This window comes from Thermobia domestica, chromosome 10 (assembly GCF_964235325.1).
Source record: "Thermobia domestica chromosome 10, izTheDome1.hap1.1, whole genome shotgun sequence".
Taxonomy (NCBI): Eukaryota; Metazoa; Arthropoda; class Insecta; order Zygentoma; family Lepismatidae; genus Thermobia; species Thermobia domestica.
The window spans coordinates 52,622,334-52,643,087 of record NC_137463.1 but is presented as its reverse complement, the minus strand read 5'-3'; positions in this window follow the sequence as shown (position 1 = coordinate 52,643,087).

The window sequence follows — 20,754 nt, the reverse complement described above, 5'->3', positions numbered from 1 at the left end:
CGCGGACCATCTTTTGTAACTCATTCTTACTGAAAGTTGGAAACCGTGTTGGAATCTAATAGTGTTTCTTTATGTGTCTGACATGCTTACATATCTTCTGAAATTGTGTTATTGTTTATTAATTTTCAACGCATTGTATGTTCTTTCCTTTATTCCTTTATGATTCTGAGAGTACAATGATAATATTAAAGTATTGTCATACACATTAAGTATATCAATTCAAGTGTCTGTTTTGTGTCTTCTAGATTAACAGATATCATAACCATTTACGTTGCAGAAATGTTTTTATCAGTTAGAAGAATGTACCAAAAATTGATATTATTATCACTATTATTATTATTATTATTATTATTATTATTATTATTATTGTTATTATTATTATTATTATTATTATTATTATTATTATTATTATTATTATTATTATTATTATTACAATTTAGCTTCTAATGAAACAACTAAATGTACATCATGATTGTCTTGTTACTTTAATTTCAACAACTTATACCAGCGTTTCCCAACCTTTCTCAACTTGCGGCACACTACGGGCGTTACTTGGATTCTAGCGGCACACTTAGGCCTATAGATATTATTATTTATAATATAACACACAGTGATATTTTTTCTGTGATTATTGATCTTCTCCTCGCAGAAAAGAAAGCTCTATCACTTGTTTTCCTCGTGGTAAATCATGATGCTTATTTTTCATTCTAATTTTAAAATAGAAAACAATTGCAATGAAATATTAGATTTAGGTTTTTAAAAATATGCTTTCTTTTGAGAAACTGTATTTAACCTTTTACTAAGAAGGAAGATCACTAAATAACGAACGTACAAACAAATCTCTACTAATAAAACATAAATCTAGGTAATTTGTCGAGAGGATTGAATGATATTTTAAATTTTCAAGTTACGAAATAGTCTGCGATAATAAAGAAGCAATAATGTTCATAACAATGATAACAAATACTTTTTTCAACATTAGAAATGCCGAACAATAACCCGGTATGAAACTTAAAATTGTAAATTCATAGTAGAGGTTCATATTAATGTGAAATAAAAATATACATTTTTCCCCACGTTTTGAAATTTGATTGCTATAAAATAAATAATTTTGTTTCGATTCTTCGCGGCACACCGGTTGCAAAACGCTGATCTATACGGTTGATGACACTGATTGTTTTTCTGAACTTATACATGATTTGAGGGAACTTCAGAATCATTTGGACGTTTTCTTTAAACTGCATGCACTATCTTCAACGTTACGTAATATTACTTCAAGAAAGGATAAAATTGTTTTAAATGGTAAGGTATGGATTACTACAGTAAAGTAAATTTTCTGTGCTTTTATTTCTAAATTATGCCATGTTGCAATTATTGCTGAGGTATTTCCTTATGCTATATACACATGTATGACTTGTATCTATGACTTAATACATATATTTTGAAAAGTAGGGTTATGTAAAGTTCAAGAGTTTAGATCATTGCACACAGAAGAAGAGAGGAATATTTTGAGAACAGTTTCTCGTCATGTGCAAACAATCTAGTGAAAACAGCGAATGGAGACACAGCAATGTTTTTTCATGTTATTGGAAATAAGTTTGTATGAGTAACAGACAAGTACCAGCATTTAAATTTATATTAACGTTAAGTATACACTCTAAAAACAGTACCCATGATTTTGCACAAGTACCCATGAAATAAAAGGTACTTCGCTGATGTACCTATGAAAATTCAATGTACCGAAGACTTTAGTGGGTACACACCGCATCCCAGCCTTTTACCCATGAATTAGTGGGTACAGGGAAGATTTATGGGTACAGTAAATTCGTACCGAAGAATGTACCTATGACAATAGTAGAAGGTACATGATACCAACATAAACATACGCCATATTGTGTGTTATCGGTTGATGTGTTGTGTGTGCATTATTTCAATGAAGATCGGGAAGATTCGAGTAATCAATCAAACGGTTCATATATAAGAGTAAGTGAAATATTCTGTATTTAGAGTTGTATTTGGATATTGTAAATGAATTAACTTGTCTAAAATGTATACTATATTATTTCATAGTTAAACAGTAATTTAAGCCGATTAACAATTCGATTCTTAAGCCGATTGCGAAATTTAAATTTTAATCTATCTTTTTCTTTTCTTTCTTTCTTTCTTTTTTTTTTAACATGCAGTACATGATAATTTTCGTGACTTTATCTGAATAGTATTGCGACTTTTCCGTGGTTCATTCACGTACGTAGAAAAATCAAGAATCATTTATGGAATACAGAGTGCAAGGGTATTACAAATTGGATTTCACACACATGCTTACGTACACCTTGAACTTCATGTGTTTGCATAGATTGTGTATATGGCTTCTGGTGCTTATGTTCAAGGGAACGTTTACTAAATCCCTGTACCTTGTACTTGTGCAAGGACTTCGAGAATTCAATAGAAGGTAGATTGAAGAGCAAATAAGCGAAGGTGTGAGAGGAGTAAGTGTTGTATCACCGGACCATTTTTTTAATTTACCGGGTGAATTGAATCATTTATTTTGGTTTGTGAAGAAGAGTGAGTGAAAGTGAGGCGAGGGGAATAGTTGAAGTTAAGAAAGTGATTGCTGTAGGCTGTGTTTGATGTAAGGGACACTGTATGTGAAGGCGAAAGGGACTATTTGGCAGAGAAGCACACTTATGATTTAGTGTCGGAAAAGGCAGTGTGGAAATAACGTGTGTATGTCAAGGTTGTAACATATCGTGTTTGCGTTTTATAGAATTATGCGAAAATAACGAACGTCAGTTGTTGAAATTGTATGAAAGGTACGGTATAATGTTTTTTTTAAGTGGAGCTATTAAAACTAAGTGATTACTAATATGAAGTGGTGCTATTGAAACTAGTAAGCACCTGTTTTCATTACTCACTCGCATACCCATCATCACTGACACGCCTGCTTCCATCGAATGCACCCCGCACGGGCTCAATACCTTCGCCTTGCCCTGACTCAGTGAGATAGGATTCCTACATTTTAGCAGCTACCTAGCATAGGTTGGTTTGATTTTTTTGCACTGTAGTATACATCCGGACGCCGTGTTTATAAGCAAATAGTTATGACATACTGTCACAGCATTGATATGCAGAATTTTTGTTGGGAGGGAACGCACTTTTTACCTCTTTGAATTCGGAGCCGGTTTAGTGATGATTTATTTGTGGTTTTGGTGTGCATTTAATTTTGACTAGTATGTGTCGAGTTATAAGTATTAGTAGGTGTAATTGTGTACTGATGTGAATGGTAGTTAAGTGTAGTATGTTGATGAGTATGGGATATGTGTGTGCAGGACTGGACAGTGTGTTGTTCATTACCAAATTTTCCATTATAGTTCGTGGATATGAATGTCAAAGCATTTCAGTAATTTTAGCAGCGAATTAATAGATTGAGTACAAGGAGAATTCACATGTGAGTACAGCGCCGTTGTGACCAAATTTCGTACTTCATTAGTGAAATAGGTTCGTCGACATGCGTGGTAAATTAGTTATTATTTAAAGTTCTATACCGTTCCTGGCTTAGATAAACCATTTGGTGGCTATATTGATCCTTGATACAACATTACTGAAGATCTTGCCGTTCTATCTAATCAAACAACTGAAATTAACGTTAATAAACTTCACTTATTTCCTTAAATAGTATTTCAGCCATATAAACTCGTGTTTCAAGTCAGACCATAACGTTAATTTTATTTTGATTCGTAACCGCAGAATAAAAGTTCATTGTTGTAGTTTAAGCAAATTGCATTAAATAAAGAATCAGTTTTGATAATTTCTCTCTCTTAACTGTGTAAACGTAATTTTCCTGGCTGTGAGGGGAAATGTATTAGGTATTGAAGTTAAATGATCTTGAGTTCATACATGGTTTCCGTGTGTTAATCAATACTACGATTTTATTGAATTTTAGTTGAATATAAGTATATTAAATGAATGTGACTGCCTCGAACAGTCAGTAATATGAAGTATAGGGTGCCTATTAGTAAATCGACGACATATTAGTTATGAGTACATATGAATATGAATGATAAATATGATTATTGATTATAGTGAAGTAAATATTTATGAATAAGAAGGAACTTCGAGAAATATATGTGATGTAATGTGGGATTATTAGTATTCTTATGATTATTTCGGGTATTGATTTTCACACCCGAGTCCTGTATGAAGAGGTTTGTGCAAATACAGAAGGCTACCTTTCTACTTCATAGTTTGGGGGAAGATTTGTTTACATTAACATTGAAAATTTGGTCTGACATTGTAAGTAGTATTATATGGTTGAATTACAAATCATTTTTAGATATTCATGGAATTTATTGACCAGCTGAAAACATAGTTTGATGAACTCCCTGCATTTTGATTCAGTGTAACTCTGTAATTTAGATTGTTTTTTTTTCGTGTCACTCAACAAGCCTATTTTACTATTGTTTATATTGCTCAAAGCGGAAATAATTTGGGTGGTAACAAGAAATTAGATAAAAATAGACAGTATACTTTCGATATACCGTACCCAGGTGTCAATTTTCCCCCGCCACACATTTTCATTCTCTTTTAAGCCTGTCTCAGACGGGTAGAGCGTTCACCTCTGGTGCTAGAGGTCCCGGGTTCGATCCCCGCCCCCGCCAAGTGAACTTTGTGTTGGACAAACACCGTGTGCGTGGGTTTTCCCGGGGTTCTCCCGTTTCCTCCCACTCTTCATTCCACCATTTCATTCATCTCTCATCATCACTGTCTCCTTTAGCCTAACCGGCATAATCGTGGGACGTAAAACTCAAAGATTTCATTTCATTTCATTTTTTTTTTTTTTTTTGTCTCAGACGGGACTGAAGTAAGGCTGCGATTCACGATCTAAAATGCACGACCTTACTTAACAATCGTGTGAGAGCTAACTTGCCCCTAGTTCAGTTGAAATTTTCTGCTGTCCTTATTTGGATCCTAACTTGGAAGAAATAGAAACAGTTTCTATTTTCATCTGGACTTGCATACAACTACCAATCAGAAAATAGTAGCGCCTGACGACATTCAACTTTATTTCTCGCTGTAATTTCAAAACAATGCTGCCTGGACAAGAGAAGCACAAATAGTATCAATAGAGTCGTACGAAAAATATGATTTTTTGTAGCACGATGTATATTATTAAAAAAAAATGCAAGAATAAAGACCTTAGAGGAGGTATGCAGTGAAGCTATCCGCCCGAACACTACAGCTGTGAATAAATATAATTACATCTTTTAAAAGAATAAAAATAGGTGATTATTGTGCAATTTGTATCTTTAAAAAAAAATGGAGGTTTACTTTTCGCGCACCACTCGAAATAATTGTTCAAAAATTAGAATTCTTTCACTAATTTCCTTATTGTTTTGTAAATGATTTATGCTGGGCGACACGAAAATATCCACATGGCATAGTTAAAATTCAAGGGGGTATCATAAGCAATTGTTGCAAAATTATAATTCTTTTACGATTTGCGTATAAATACAGCGTGCGGATGCATGCATAAAAACTACAGCCCCAAAACACAAAACACCTGCGCTAGGTCGCCACTAAAAAGCACGAATGCTATCTAACCGAGTCGTAGCAGAGCAAAGCTGTGAAGGGGTGCGTCTGAAGGGAACAGGCGCGTCAGCAAAGGTGGGTATCCGCATAAGCGAGGGTAGTGAAAACGAGTGGGTTTCAACAATGATACGAGTTTCAATAGCATTTGTCATGGTTGTATGTATACTAGTAGCGTTCCACTTGTAAACAAATTACAACTTCTGTAAACTGTGCAAAAATTTACCGCCGGTGGAAAATAGTTTCTATACAGGCATCTTTCATATCAACTCGCTTATTTTATCCGTCGTAAAGCACTTGTAATAAGTTTAGAGTAGTAACCCTACACTTCTAAACATAAAATTCAGATGTGATGCGCCAAAAACAGAAACAATGAGCGTTAATTGTCATCACTGTTATGTGGCTTTCTTGAAATTTTAGGGAACAGTTCCAAAATGCTGGCACAATACAAGAATTCCGGGTGTAGTGCATGAGATAGGTTCCCGGTGCGGTATAAGTTTACTTTAGGGGCTATGTGGGCATTTTTTGTGGGTACTGAGCTGAGCGGATGCACTCAGTACCTATACTAGAAAATTGCTTTTTCTTCTTTATTTTAGCTTTTCGCGTCTGATAACTGCCCTCATTTACATATTTGGACAAGTGATTTGATTTTCAGTTCTACAATCTGGTGGATCCAAGGATCTACAGACCATTTTTCAGCTGAAACAAACTCCCCCATGTTCGTATCTTGCTGATGAATTTTCGGAGTTACTAATTTCAATAGCGTATGGAATTCTGAATAATCCATTCTGTAGATTTTTTTTTTTTTTTTTTTTGTAGGAACGAGGATCTGCTGTAAGTAGTTAATTATTCACCATTGAAAATACGGTGCTTTCCTGTGCATTATTGCGGCGAAGAATTCACTCCCTGGTCCACCAGCCCCTCTTTACTCTTTCTCTCTCTCACGTTTCTTTTGGGGGGAGGGGAGGGCGGATTTTGTGTCAGCAACAGAGCAGATATCGCTGCTATGGCTATTTCATCCTCATCGGATGAACTCATATCGTGAAATAGAAAAACAATAATATCTACGATTAGGACAGTTGATTTCTTTGTGCTTAACGCGTTTTTCGTCTGTTTTAATGAAGCGACCACGAGAGACTTTGCTGATAAAACCTATCTAGTTTTAAGGATCGTCTGAGACCCCTACAACACCTCAGGATAAAAGAAATTGCATAGAAGTTTGAGTTAGGCAACACTGTTAAGTTGTAGCCTGGGTTGAGGTCTTAGTTCAGTTCCGTGTGAGACGGGCTTTAGTTTTAAATTAAGTTTTAAACCAAATTGATACGACATACTAAAATAAACGCCGATCTCATCAAATGTCCAGAATTTTATCTATAAAAGAAAAGACAGTTATTAAATTAAATAAATAAGTATTGATATATATATTTTTTTTCTGAATAGCTCAAATGTGCTAGCTATCTCCACTGTGATCAACAAATGCTAAATATTAGTTGGATTTTTGGCATTACATAATAATTAACAACTAATTTAATTAAATTTTCTCATCACCGGGGCTGTGTCCGGATAACTCTCTTGTGTAGTTACCTGGATCCAGGTCTGGGTTGTATGTGGGAACATGTGTCTACTCTAAATCACTTCAAATTGGATTCTCTGTCAGTAGTTCATTAAATTTGGTTATTCTTCAACAATTAATATAACCTTTTATCGTTTTTTTCCGTAATCATTCCGTATTTCTCTCTTTTCATTTTCCTTCCCTATTTCTTTTCTTCTTTTCCTCTTCTCCTCTTTCATTTTCCCTTTCTTCTTATTCTTTCTTCTTCCTTTATTTTAAAAACTGAAGGCGTGATATTTTATTTATTCTTCGGAAGTCCGATATAAAAAATAAAATTACGGTCAATGAAAAATCAAGTACAGTAAACTAGCACTCATAGTTTACGCCATGTTTCAGTTTTAAAAGGGCGAACCATGAGAGGACGGATCGCCATGATTTCGGTACAATTTATCACGCCCAACATAGTAGTTTTCTATGCTAAATTGTAAAAGTTTACATGCCTCTGTTTTGAAGGTAACTGAACATAACCTAGCCTATCCTAATGTAATCTAACCAAGAAGTAGTAGACTTTGGTACTTTTTCGATTTCGTGTGGTCCTCGATACAGCACAAATGCCCCCTTCTTCCTCAGACACCAATCATAACGTTGCGCCCCTCTCTCTATCTTTTACGGATCTCTCGAAGTCCGTATACAAGTACATGGCAAAGAGAACATTCCCAATGTGCACACAGAAAAGGCCTACTTTTATAAAAATGCGCCAATAACACTCGCAATATAATGGGGGAGAGGTTCTCCCTCCATCATACCCCACCACATATTCTTACATCACGAAAAGTAACGACGAAAACTAAAAGGACTTACACCTAACTTATAACCTGGCCCTAACTGATATTCCACAAGAGTTCTTACAAAGTAAAAAAATAAATAAATAAAATAACGTAAAAAGGATCGAAAGAAAGATTTAGGAACCGAACCTACAACAGCTCTCTTTTCTTTTCGTGAACGGTGGTAGCTTAAAATTGGTATATATATATATAAGTAAAATATACGGTAGCTTCGAAATTTCAGTGTTCCTTGCTCAGTATCGCAAACTCAAATAGAAAATACAATGTCTCAAACTAAACAAGCAAACAGGCAAATATCACTTCATTAAGCTTTCCTGATCCGTTCAACAATTTGTAAGTACTGTGATTCCACACGTGTGTAATTTATGCTTATAGGAACCCCAAAATAACTTAGGCTAATAACATTTAATATTACCCGATACAACTGGTGGAAAATATTTTGTTGGGTAACACTGTCTGTCTGCTACACAGGGTTGGTAAGAAGGTTTTTCTTTCTTTTTTTAAAAAAAAAAAACTATTTTTTGGTTTAAACCAGTTTTTTTATTTGAACCGACTTTTTGTTTAAATAAATTTATTTATTTATTTAAACTACATATGGATATAAATAATTTTATTTGGCCTTAACGTCCTTATGCAACGCAGTGATAAGAAAATATACCTTTTTTTTTCGAAAGTAGACATCGATTACAAGGAAAATGTGTAGCTGTCTGATGCAATAAAAATAAATAGCGCGAGTATAATACAAATGTGTTACTTCAACTTTAAAGCACAATAACTTTTATTTTGATTTATAATCATGAATTAGCTTATTATTGGTAAAATAAAAGTAACAATTCTCTCCTCTGCTTCTTTGAAGGATATTTTCGTAAGATTAGCACAGCGAAGAAAAAGGCAAAAACTGAAATCAAAAGAGAAACAACAAAACTGTGTCGTACCAAATGAACCCTTGGCCTGTTACTAATGAGAGCTTAAACTCTGCAAATTCAACAGAAAATGTATCTGACTATTTATTCGAGTTAGAAGTAATTATATTAAAGTATTGTTTTATATTACCGAGTAACCGCAGCTCAGTTAGTAGAGCGTTGGCTTCGTATTGGGAAGGTCCTGGATTGCGCTCAGCAACCGCTATCCTGACTGAAGTCTTTCCCTGGTTTCTCTCAGTCATATTAGGCAAATGCTCTAATGGTGCCTTGAATAAGGCCAGTGTCGACTTTTTTTAACTCGTTTAACATAAGTAATGTACGATACTTTAACTATTTATTCTTATTTTTATCTTTTGCAAATTAAAAAAAATGAAATGAAAACTTAGTTTTACGTCCCACGATAATGCCGGCTAGGCTAAAGGATACAATAAAGATGAGAAATGAATGAAATGCTGGAATGAAGATAGTGGGAGGAAACAGGAGAGCCCCGAGAAAACCCACGCACACGGCGTTTGTCCACCACAAAGTTCACCTAGCGGGAGCAGGGTTTGAACCCGATACCCCATGCACCAGAGGTGAGCGCTCTACCACTGAGCCACCGCTGCCCCGCAAATTCTATTATTTCGAAAATATATTTATTAGAAATCGGAACATCAATGTTTCGGATGTTTCTAAGATCATCATCAGTAATTATAGTAAATTGTGGAAGGAATTTTTAATAACGTGTTTATGCAATATTCGTGTATTTTAGTAAAATCTGGTTATATGGCAGTAGGGCACAGAAGGGAATTCTTTATTTTTCGTTGGAATAAACGGACTTGGGACAACGCAATTTGATTAATTTCGTTTCTTTGCTTTTGCATTGTGATTTCAATAAATAATCCCATACTTTATGAGCCATAGATAGTAGCAAAATGCCCTGTTTTAATAAATATTCGCTTTGATATTTGAAGATCAAGTAAATGTTCTCTTACCATTAAAATGAGAAAATATTGCTATCTTTAAATAGCAGTAATAATTAAAGGTATGTGTATACATTTATTACATTTAGCAAACTTCCAATTAGTTAATTACTGTATCAATACCCTTAATCACATGTACCAGTTTCGTTTTCCAATCACTCAACACTTTTGAAGAAATTGCTCTAATTACTATGTCAGTAAATGCTCAACATACAATTTATTGTGTTTTGATTGAAATGCTAAATTTAACACATTAAACCATACGCATCTAAAGTTGCATAGATCTGCCGCGCATACGGAATTGCTGCAGTTTTAATAATAGATATATTTTTATTTTATTGTACATTTTTTCTTTTTCTTCTGACATCCTTCTACCACCAACAGATTACATCTGTTGCAGATGAAAATTTAAAAGTACTTTGAAACCATTTTTGCAGTTCTGAAAGAAGTTTTGTATCGCAGTAAGACCGCAGTAGCCGTACACTTTGAAGCGTCAGGCGCCGACTTCAATCTTCCAGGTTCGACTTCTGACTGGGGCATGTTTTTTTTTTTTATTTTATTTTAGAAACTTAACAGCTAAGAGTACCGTGCCCGGCCAAAGTCAAGAGCTACTAAAATCAGGGCCCAAAATTCAGGGTTCGAAGAAAACCCAATCTACCTGGGCTCATATGGGTTTTCTCGGATTTAATTTGTTTTATTTTTTTTCGAAATACCTAAATGTCTGTGGGGTAAAAGTGTTAAAATGTGATTTATATTTCAAGATTGTCATTGTCACAATTTGCAACAATTTTCTACTTACTGCTACATAAAGATCTCTTCAAGATTTTCTATTTTTGTTTTCTAGATACTGAATTTCGTGCTTCTCTCACGTTCAGAATAGGAACAGTGACGACGCAGAGGAGAGGGGAAGGCAATGGAACCCCCTTTCCTAATACACCCAACCAACTTAAGTCGAACTTGCAGTAATGGTTTCAGGAGGCGACTCGGAAAAAAATCCCTGGGGTCATAAATCCGCTCATACTCAATATGTTACCAATATTTTCGCAATATTTCTTTTCACCTCTAGTGTTTTTAAAGTGTCTCGGGCGAAATATTCTGAAACCACCATTGCGAACTTGTAATCTAATCCAATATTATTTAGGCCTATATTGAAATAAGTATTATGAAGCTAATAGTACATACTGTTCGTAGTTTTGGTCCCAACGATGAAAGATGTTTTCTTGAAGATGCTGCAATAAGAAGCTAAAATCCCCGTCGTCTCCTTAATAGTACTATTCTTTATCTATCTGTTAACTTTGAAATCTATCTGTTAACATTAAATTTGGTTGGTTGGTTATTGAAGTTTAGTGTCCCTATTCAGCAGCGGGCCTGTATGGGACGTAGACCTACAGTTTAAGGTGAAATCTGAACCACCAGAATCGTTCAAATTTTTCCAGACTTCCCGCCGCGAATTGAACCCGGAACCCGCTACACCGAAAGTGCCCGTGCTAGCCACTAGACCAGCGGGGAGTTCAACTTTAACTTTGATGCTACCTGGTAACCAAAATGAATTAAGCATTCAATAAAGTACCAAATCCTGGAAATTGTATCCAATCGCTTAACATTTAGAAGATTTTTTTTTAAAAAAATCCCAATTTCTCAATAGAAAGTACAATCTAAAAAAAAAAAGATTGAGGGGGAAGTGTACAGGAGTATCTAATAATATTAATACGAAATATATTAATTTATACAATATGAATTATATCTTTGTTTTAAATTAAATGTTTAAAAATGTCTTAAATGAAATTAAATATCTTCCAATGTAAAATAAATAATTTTTTTGTTGAAGTATTCACTTCCGATGCTTTGTACATTCAATTACGGGAACTTCCCGAGCACTTATTTCAAGACGGTTCATTTCCGATAATGCAAATTTATTTAAGTTAGGTTAGGATTTAGAGTTCTTGGCTGTGGGCATCTATGAACATGAGGGACGACGTTTCTCGGGATCACACTATCCAAGGAAAGGAAAGGAAGGAAGCGGTCTGTGACCTGTATGTCAAGTACCATCCCGGGATTTGCCTGGTGTGAATGAGAAAAACCCAGGAAACCTCACTCAAGATGGCTGGCCTGGAAAAGCTTTTACACTTTTTCGATCAAGTGTCCCCCACCGGGAATTGAGCCTGGGACCAGTCGCAATTTTATTTAGTATACATCGAAACTTTTAATATAAAATTGCATATTTTACTTCAAATAAGGCCGCGGTTGCTCAGTGGTAGAACGTTCACCTCTGGTGCGTGAGGTTCCTAATTCGATCCCAGCTCTCTCCAAGTGGGCTTTGTGGAGGACAAATACCGTGTGCATGGGTTTCCTCGGGGTTGTCCCGTTTCGTTTCACTCTCTTCATTCCACTATTTCGTTCGTTTCTCATCACCACCTAATTTAGCCCACAAACTATAACCCTGGGACGTAAAACTCAAAGACATCATTTCATTTATTTCAAATATAAGTATAATTTATACATTAATTTGGATAATTATCTCAATTAATTATATAATTATCTCAAGCTGAGTTTTTTAATTATTTCAGTACATTCAGTACTTTACAAAGGTCCTAGAAAAGAGTTAATTAGTATATATTGAATGTTGTAGAATACCTAAAGGTCTAAATTTCGTTAAAAAAAAAAAAACTTTCAATGTGATCAGCTTAGTTGTATGACTAATACACTCACCAGAAGCTTAAAACCCAGGTGGGGTTTTGCAGGTGAGTAAAACCCGAAAAAACCCACCAGTTTTTTTTTGGCTGGGCTGCGCCCACTTATGCAAACCCTGCCGAAAATACAGAGTTTTAACAAGAACAAGCGCATCCCAAATAAAATTATCAGTTTTTGTACCATGTTATCACTATAAAGCGTACCAAAGTATAACATATTTATAAAAAATATATCTCGTTTTTTTTAAAAAATTAATATTGTTTAGCATTCTAAGGAGTACCTCTATTTGTTTGTCGTCTTTAAAGAGAATTAACGTGTCGTCTACATAATGATAGTATGTAAACAACTTTTCAATTTTGATGTAGCTACACTTGATAAGATAATTATTGTATATTTTACATAGCACTGTTATTTCGTGATTTTATTTCTTTATGTAAATACTGTATTCCTTATATTTTATTAAATATATCTGAACTCATTCCTTTTGGATATATATATATTACAGGAATCGTTTCAAGAAACTTTGAAACCTCAAGGACCAACCCTGTTCTATACTGCCGAGACCAAACTTCTGTGGACAGGAAATGGAGAAACAGCTGAGATACCGAAGAGGCCTGCTTGCTGCTCTTATGTATTTATTACGTTAAAAATTTAATATACCCAACTTGGTTTGGATTGTTCCTGTATTTTGACACGTGACAACGAAACATCAAACTCAGCGTACTGTAGACACCATATAAAATACTATAAATTATAACGAAAACAATTGTAAGAATAGCAATTAAACAATAGCAATAAACTTAACTTTGTTTCACTCGAATTATGTTCCTGTATATCACGTATTTTAGCACTTCATTTTAAAATAATGATGTTTATTTATTATTTAATAAGATTATATAATGTAGCAGAGAAAAATTGTGAACAATAATATGTTAAAACATCAAATTTGCATTATCAGCTCCCCCCCCCCCCCAACAAACCTGTTTGGTCCGAGGTTCTTCTTGAAATTTTTCGCTTAGCTTCAAGATTTGCTTTATTCAATTCGTTATACTTTATTCGGTGAGAGTCCTCACGCGCAAACTCAAGTATTTTTCTTCATTCCCATTGCACAGCTTGAAGAAGAATATGTGACATTTTGCCCCACGTAAACTAAAATAATAGCTGAGCAAAGAAAACTTATTATTAAAAACTGAAAGCTTAGATTTTAATGAAAGGTATTTGCATTGCTCAGCTATTATGTTGCTTTATTTGGGTTGATAAAAGCAAAGCTTTGATATGGAAAATATCATCGATGGTATTTTTATGTATTTTCATTATTTTAATAAGAAAACTTGTAACTTAAACATCCTTCAGGGGAGGCTGAATGTCCGAAAGGTCCTACAATATTTGCCCACAGTTATAAGGACTTCGCATGTTTGTGGCAACATAGAAAGCATCACTAAGAAGAAAGGAAGACTAAATTCTGTATGGCATCCAATCTTAAAAAAAAAAAAAAAAAAAAAAAAAAAAAGATTGTTCGTTGACTATAGGTGAGATGCTTTCCAAAGGTAATGTTTCATGGATAAGATCATACCCATATTCACTCTTATGGAAGGTCCACATTCTTCTGGAAGGACAAATTCTCCACTTTTGTTTTCAATCAGAAGGCGCGTAGGACGAATGCCCGTACTTTTATAATTAATATAAAATGTATTCAAGTATTTCAAATCAAATAAATATCTGTGTTTAAAATAAGGAGAAATATAGGGTTGATCTATTTGAAAGTTTTTTTTTTTTTTTTAGTTATCCTTTTGTACACTATTGCGCGAAGCATGGCTTCCAATCTCTGTGTTTAATTATGGTGTAGGTATTATTTAAAATATGATTACACAGTACATTGATGTCGGAATGAGTGTAGCCCTTAACATCAATTATTATCATTAGAGGTATGACAATTATCGTTACTAATGTTCAAAGTACAAGGCATATTCATATATGATACGGTGCAAGGTAAGTCAAAGTTAGAGCCACCCTGATTACTGTATACTCTGAAGTAAAAGAGGTATAATTGTAAATGGGTTTACGTGGATGCGGGAAATTTCTAGCAGTGTGTTCTGTAAGCTATTTTGGAGGCAGCCATGTTAGATTTGTCTAAAACTAATCTTAGATGGAAAAAGGAGCCCATCTCATTTTGTTCTAGTATTTCGTGAGAAGTTCATTGAAAAAGTGAGTGTTTCATTATTACTGTTTATGTAATCAATTGCATGTTATTCTTAATTTTAGTATCATTTATAAAGTCATTGCTAAAAAGTAACAGGGTACAAATACTGAGAAACTGACTTCGCCTTTGAATTTATATTGAAATCTCGTCTTAAGATGATGCGTCAGATAACCCCTGTTTCCATTTAAGAGTTTTTTAAAAATAGATTAAACCAATATTTCTACTTGTGTAATGGACAACACGTAATCTCACCAGAAAGTTTTCCCGAGCCCACCTAAGTTTTATACAGAACCGTCACATTTTTACCACATTTACGTTAATCAGAATGGTTGTCACTTTTAATGTTGACTGGGAAATGCTTAGATTACGAGCTAAAATAGCAAATGTTGTTAAGTGTTGTAATCTAGATATGTACTGGCATTGACTGAGTCACCTTGTGTTTCTCAATGACACAAATAGAAAATGAAATGAAATCTTTGAGTTTTACGTTCCTCGGTTATGCCGGTTAGGCTAAAGAAGACGGTGATGATGAGAAATGAATGCAATGGTGGAATAAAGAAAGTGGGAGGAAACGGGAAATCCCCGAGGAAACCCATGCACACGGTGTTTGTCCACCACAAAGTTCACTTGGCAAGAGCTAGGGTCGAACCAGGGACCCCATGCACCAGAGGTGAACGCTCTACCACTGAGTCACCGCGGCTTCATATAATAGGTATAGTCAGAAACAATATTAAGTATAGGTTGGAGGTATATGAAATGATAGCTCTAACCTATACTTAATATTATTTCTGACTATATATGTACCCATGAAATTAGGAGCTTTTGTACCCATGAAATTATTTGTACCTAAGAAATCACAGGTACATTGTACCTGATAACTCTTGGGTACAATGTACCTGCTAAATTAGTGGGTACAAAACGGCCGTTTTGTACCTCTGAAATAGTGGGTACTGTATTTAGAGTGTATCGTCTTAACTAGAAAAAAGTATATATATATATATATATATATATATATATATATATATATATATATATATATATATATATATATATATGTGTGTGTGTGTGTTTGAAGATTCCAGTGTAACGTTAAGTTTGAAAGCATGTGTTTCAGTCTCAACCTACCAACTAAATAGTTTGGACCTTTGTTTGTTTTCTGCATTGGACTGATTCATTGCAGGTAACAATTTCATAATGACTTTTTGAACGTTGTATGTTTATCATGAAACAAACAATACATTATTCTGATTGGTTGAAATGTACTGAAGACATGTTTCACTCTTACTGTCTGCTCCAGCATGAGAGAAAAAAGGAAACGTATGCAAAATGAACTGAAAATAAATTGCAAACGGCCATTTCAGCGTTCCGGTACCGGATCTAGAAACTTGTCCACTCGGCAAAAAAATTTCAAAGGGTCTCGTCAATATTCAATACTTTTTAATAGCACATTTTTATGAAATATTCCGTGTTCTATTTGCTATGGAATAGAGTTACTTACAAATATTTAAGTTTTATAAGAAATGCTTTCTCCTCGACTACATCTCCGCAAACTTCCGTATAAGATCTCTCTCTTCAATGGTCGGAGCCCTGTCATGGTTGATTGCCAGCATTCTCAAGTCGCTCATTCTATACTGTGTCATCGAACAATTTAAATAGCTCCTGATCCTCTTTAAGACCGAGAATAACCTTTTAGTAGAAGTTACGGGTAAAGTCAGGAATAAAGTAAGAGTAGTCAAAACTTCAGGATAACTTGAGGCAATAGTATTAAATTCGAGTATAGTAACATGGACAATTCAAGAATAGTGTTGATCTTTGAAATATGGTTTTTAAGTCCAGTGTGAAGGGAAATGAACTCCAATGGTAGCGACGGGCCAATGTCTTGCTGGTACTTCTTTTGTAGTTTTTGAGCCTTACCTAAAATTTCTTCATCTGAAAGGTTCACAAATACCTTCGGGAATATGATTGAAAATTCATCAAGAATTGTCAGTAAAGATACAAAACAGTTCTCTATTTCATTGTACGCGATATCTAGAAGTCTATTGTAAATACTAACCCTGAAGCAAGCCTTTGCGTCCAAAAAATCTATGATCTTCTACCAGTTCATCGAAGTGTTTTTTCACTTTTGGTTGCATTCTTTGCATGTACACAGGGCTGACTTTCCACTTCGCAGAAACAACTGTGGTCTCTGTTTTATTTGGTACTATTCTCTCATTTTCTTCAATTCCTCTCGGTTCTCTTCTAGATTGGTAAAGATATCTCAAGGTCAATTTGTTTAGTTTGGAGAAATCCTATCTTACTTGTAAACATCCTAAAAACACCTCTTCAATCTCGATCCGTCTAGAAATTTCGTTTTCTAAGCTATCGTCTACTTCCGCAAAATTTACATAGCGAATAATGAAACTTATTTGATCTTTCTTTGATAAATCTTGAGTCGTATCAATGATTACTAAGAAAAATGGCACTCTTTTAATTTCCTTTAAGAAATTAGCTTCTAAGTTTGAAGACAGGCAATGGGTGATTTGATTTTGAATATCGTGGCTGAAATACTTAGTCTCTTTGGGTAGACTGTTATCTGCGCCATTGTATAATAATATATAGGTAACAAGAGTACGAGAGACAAAATAATTTTCTCTGCTGCAACTCTTGCAACAGGCACAATGTGCGGACAAGCTTATTTTTAAACCTCTCGAAAGTAAGAGACATATCGTGGGTCGTTGTCAGTTCTGGTAGCCCATTATTTGGTTCAAGTAATTGAACTACTGTAAAAAATATTCTGTTTCAAGCGTTTTAAAAATTAGTATCTACAGGCAAGGTGCAGGGGGACCTTTAAAACTCTTGAACCCCTTAGAGTGGACCCCGCACCACGGGGTCTTGCGGTTTATAGATCCTGCACTACAGCATACCAAAATAATTATTACTCTTTGAATGAATGTACGAGGATCCTAAAATAACGATCAGATGAAAAGTTCTTCAGAAAAGAAATAATAATATTAACCAAATAAGGCATTGGCAAGACAGGCTATAATTATCTCTGCAGTTTGAACAATTTTAGAATCATGTAAACTGCAGCAAAAACAGTCAAATTTTTCTTTTCTTTGATAGATACGCCAAATACCTAGCAGACCATAAATTTCCATTTCAGTTTGATTTCAATGTCTTTTTATTTTTTTTTATCGATTTCTCATTATATAATAGATATGTTCACTTTGTAAAACTTATTTTTATTCTTGAAGTTATAACGACCCACAATTCGTATATTTATATATAACTAACGCTACTGATTTTCATCAAAAACCATTTACACACGGCACCATGATATTACCTTTTATTGCAGAATGTGATACATTAAACTTTTTACACACCTTAAAAATTGTACATATATATTCACAAGATGGGTCCGTAATTATGCATTATTTATTTTTTGTTGCTATGACAACCAATTTCACATCGTCGAATTACTATATGAATAAAATAGCAACGTATAACAACTGAAAGAGAAATTACATCTATATCCTTTCTTTCATATTATTATTCTTCCTTTCTTAAACAGCTTGTGCATAATTTAAAAATGAATTCTGCCCACAAATACAAGTAAGGATTGAAATACAAGTATAAATACAAATATCGTTGTCTATGGCGCCTTGAACTTTTTTTATTTTTTTTATTTTTTATTTTAATTTTTATTTTTTTAAAATAAAAAGAGAAATCCTGGGCCGTTAACTATTACATACTAAGTACTTGAGTTTCTGAATGACCCTCGTATATACAAATATTATAATTCGCATAATCATATCTCATATTTTACTTCTATAACAACATTATTTTCATATTTTATCTCAACTTCTTAATTAATTTTATTTCAAATATTTATATTCGAGTACTTTAACGTCGATAATATAAGGGTATATTCAGATTACGGCATAATGTTATTTAATTTTAAGGTTCTTTGATGTCCACTGATACATATTATAAGTTGAAAATAAAGGGCGAAACTAATTATGATATTTACATAATTGCTATTTTACATAAGAAAGGATCAAATATATGATATGTTCAAACAAAATAAATTATAAATTAAGATTGAAATATTGATGATGTCCAGAACAGAACACGATGATTAACATCATAACAAAAACTAGTGTTACGATATGAATAAAAGAATAGTGGTGTATCGCTCGCGAGTGAGCCGACTCTTCTGACTAACTCTTTTGAGTGAGTGAGTGAGTTGTTGTTCACTAGAAATGAGCAACGATTCTTCGAGAGTCGTTACTCTTCGAGAGTCGTTCTTCTTCGGGAGTCATTGTTCTTTGGGAGTCGTGGTTCTTCGGGAATCATGATTCTTCGGGAGTTGAAGTTTGTCATTGTTCCTCGGGAGTTGTGGTTCTTCAGGAGTCATGGTTCTTTTTGAACCAGACGATTCTTTAGGAGTGACAATGTTTAGAATCTTGTATGTCGCTCACTCGCGAACCGCCCTCTTGTTTTTCGATCTTGGTTGGTTAACTCAGTTGCTGTTTTGGAGGGGAGGTTTCGCTGGTTCTCATTGAGAAAAGCATCTCTTTAGTTGAGCTCGGGAAATGTGCGTTGCCTTAGTGTATGTGTACCTCAAGAATGAATAAATTAAAAAGAAGACAAACAAGTAAATATTTAGCACTTTTATGTGGCAGTTGGACACGCAATGATATTTTACATATAAAGCGTAAACTTTTAACTAGCAATTAAAATTGAATTTGAAGAATGGGGGAGTAGACCAAGTATGTAAAAGCTCGTAAGAGCCGGTTCTTTTCATTTACCTATATCTGCTATTGTAATCACAGCGCACGTAGACAATTGACTATTCATTTGAGAAATTAAACTATGAGAACGAGTGCGTGCATAGCACATCATCAGTAGTGATAGTAATTCTGCGTTTCTTCACACATCAATTGTATAACGGTTAATTTTAAACAAAGGTATATGTTGCATAATTCATAAAGGGAAATGATATCTTAAAATAAGCATATGTAAATTCTGCGTTTCTTCATACATCAATTGTGTAACGGTTAGTTTTAAACAAAGGTATATGTTGCATAATTCATAAAGGGAAATTATATCTTAAAATAAGCATATGTAAATTCTGCGTTTCTTCGAAAAAATTCTTAATAGTTTCAGTAAATTTTAAATATATTTTATAATTAAAGACAATGGATTCTATGTCTTAGTTCATTATTTTCATTGCAAAAGGTAATTTCAGTTGAAATAATGAAGGTGTACTTAAGAGTATTTTAAGATACTTTTACAATATATACAGAGTTTTCATAAAGTCTGGACGGATTTAATTTGCTTATAATTTTCATAAAAATGCTCATAATGAAATCAAATAAAGTGCAAACGGTAGCGGAAAAATTAAATTTTTACCTGTAATCTGCACCAGCTCAGTTCATTCACCGCAACACCTCCAACTGGGCGCCATTTACGTATACTTCTGTGGGCTGTTGATGATGCTTTCCCTTACCCTGCTCACCGTTGCAGGCGATGTTGGCGTCCTCCCACTTCGAGGACGGTCCAGGACGCTTCCTGTCTCCAAGAACTTAGTATGCAACTTTCGGATTGCACTCTCAGTCGGTGCCGGCTTTTTGAACTCTTTGGTGAACTTTCGACATACCAGAATTGGTGACTTTAGCTCTGCGTACCACAGAACACATTGCGCTTTCTCTTTCACCAACGCCATCTTTGATACGGTAAAAAAAAGTCTTCTCGGAGGACGTTTTCATTTATTTATTTCTTTAAAAGACACACACACCAATACAGCTTACAACTTACTTTTAACAGTCAACATTGAAACAACAATGGATGGAATTAGGTAAGAAATTGGCCTTTGCTCTCCCTCTCCCTCTCTCAACGTGTTCATAGTTACCGCTTATCTAACAGTGTTGCCAACTAAAATTTAATCCTTCCGCTACCGTTTGCACTTTATTTGATTTCATTATGAGCATTTTTATGAAAATTATAAGCAAATTAA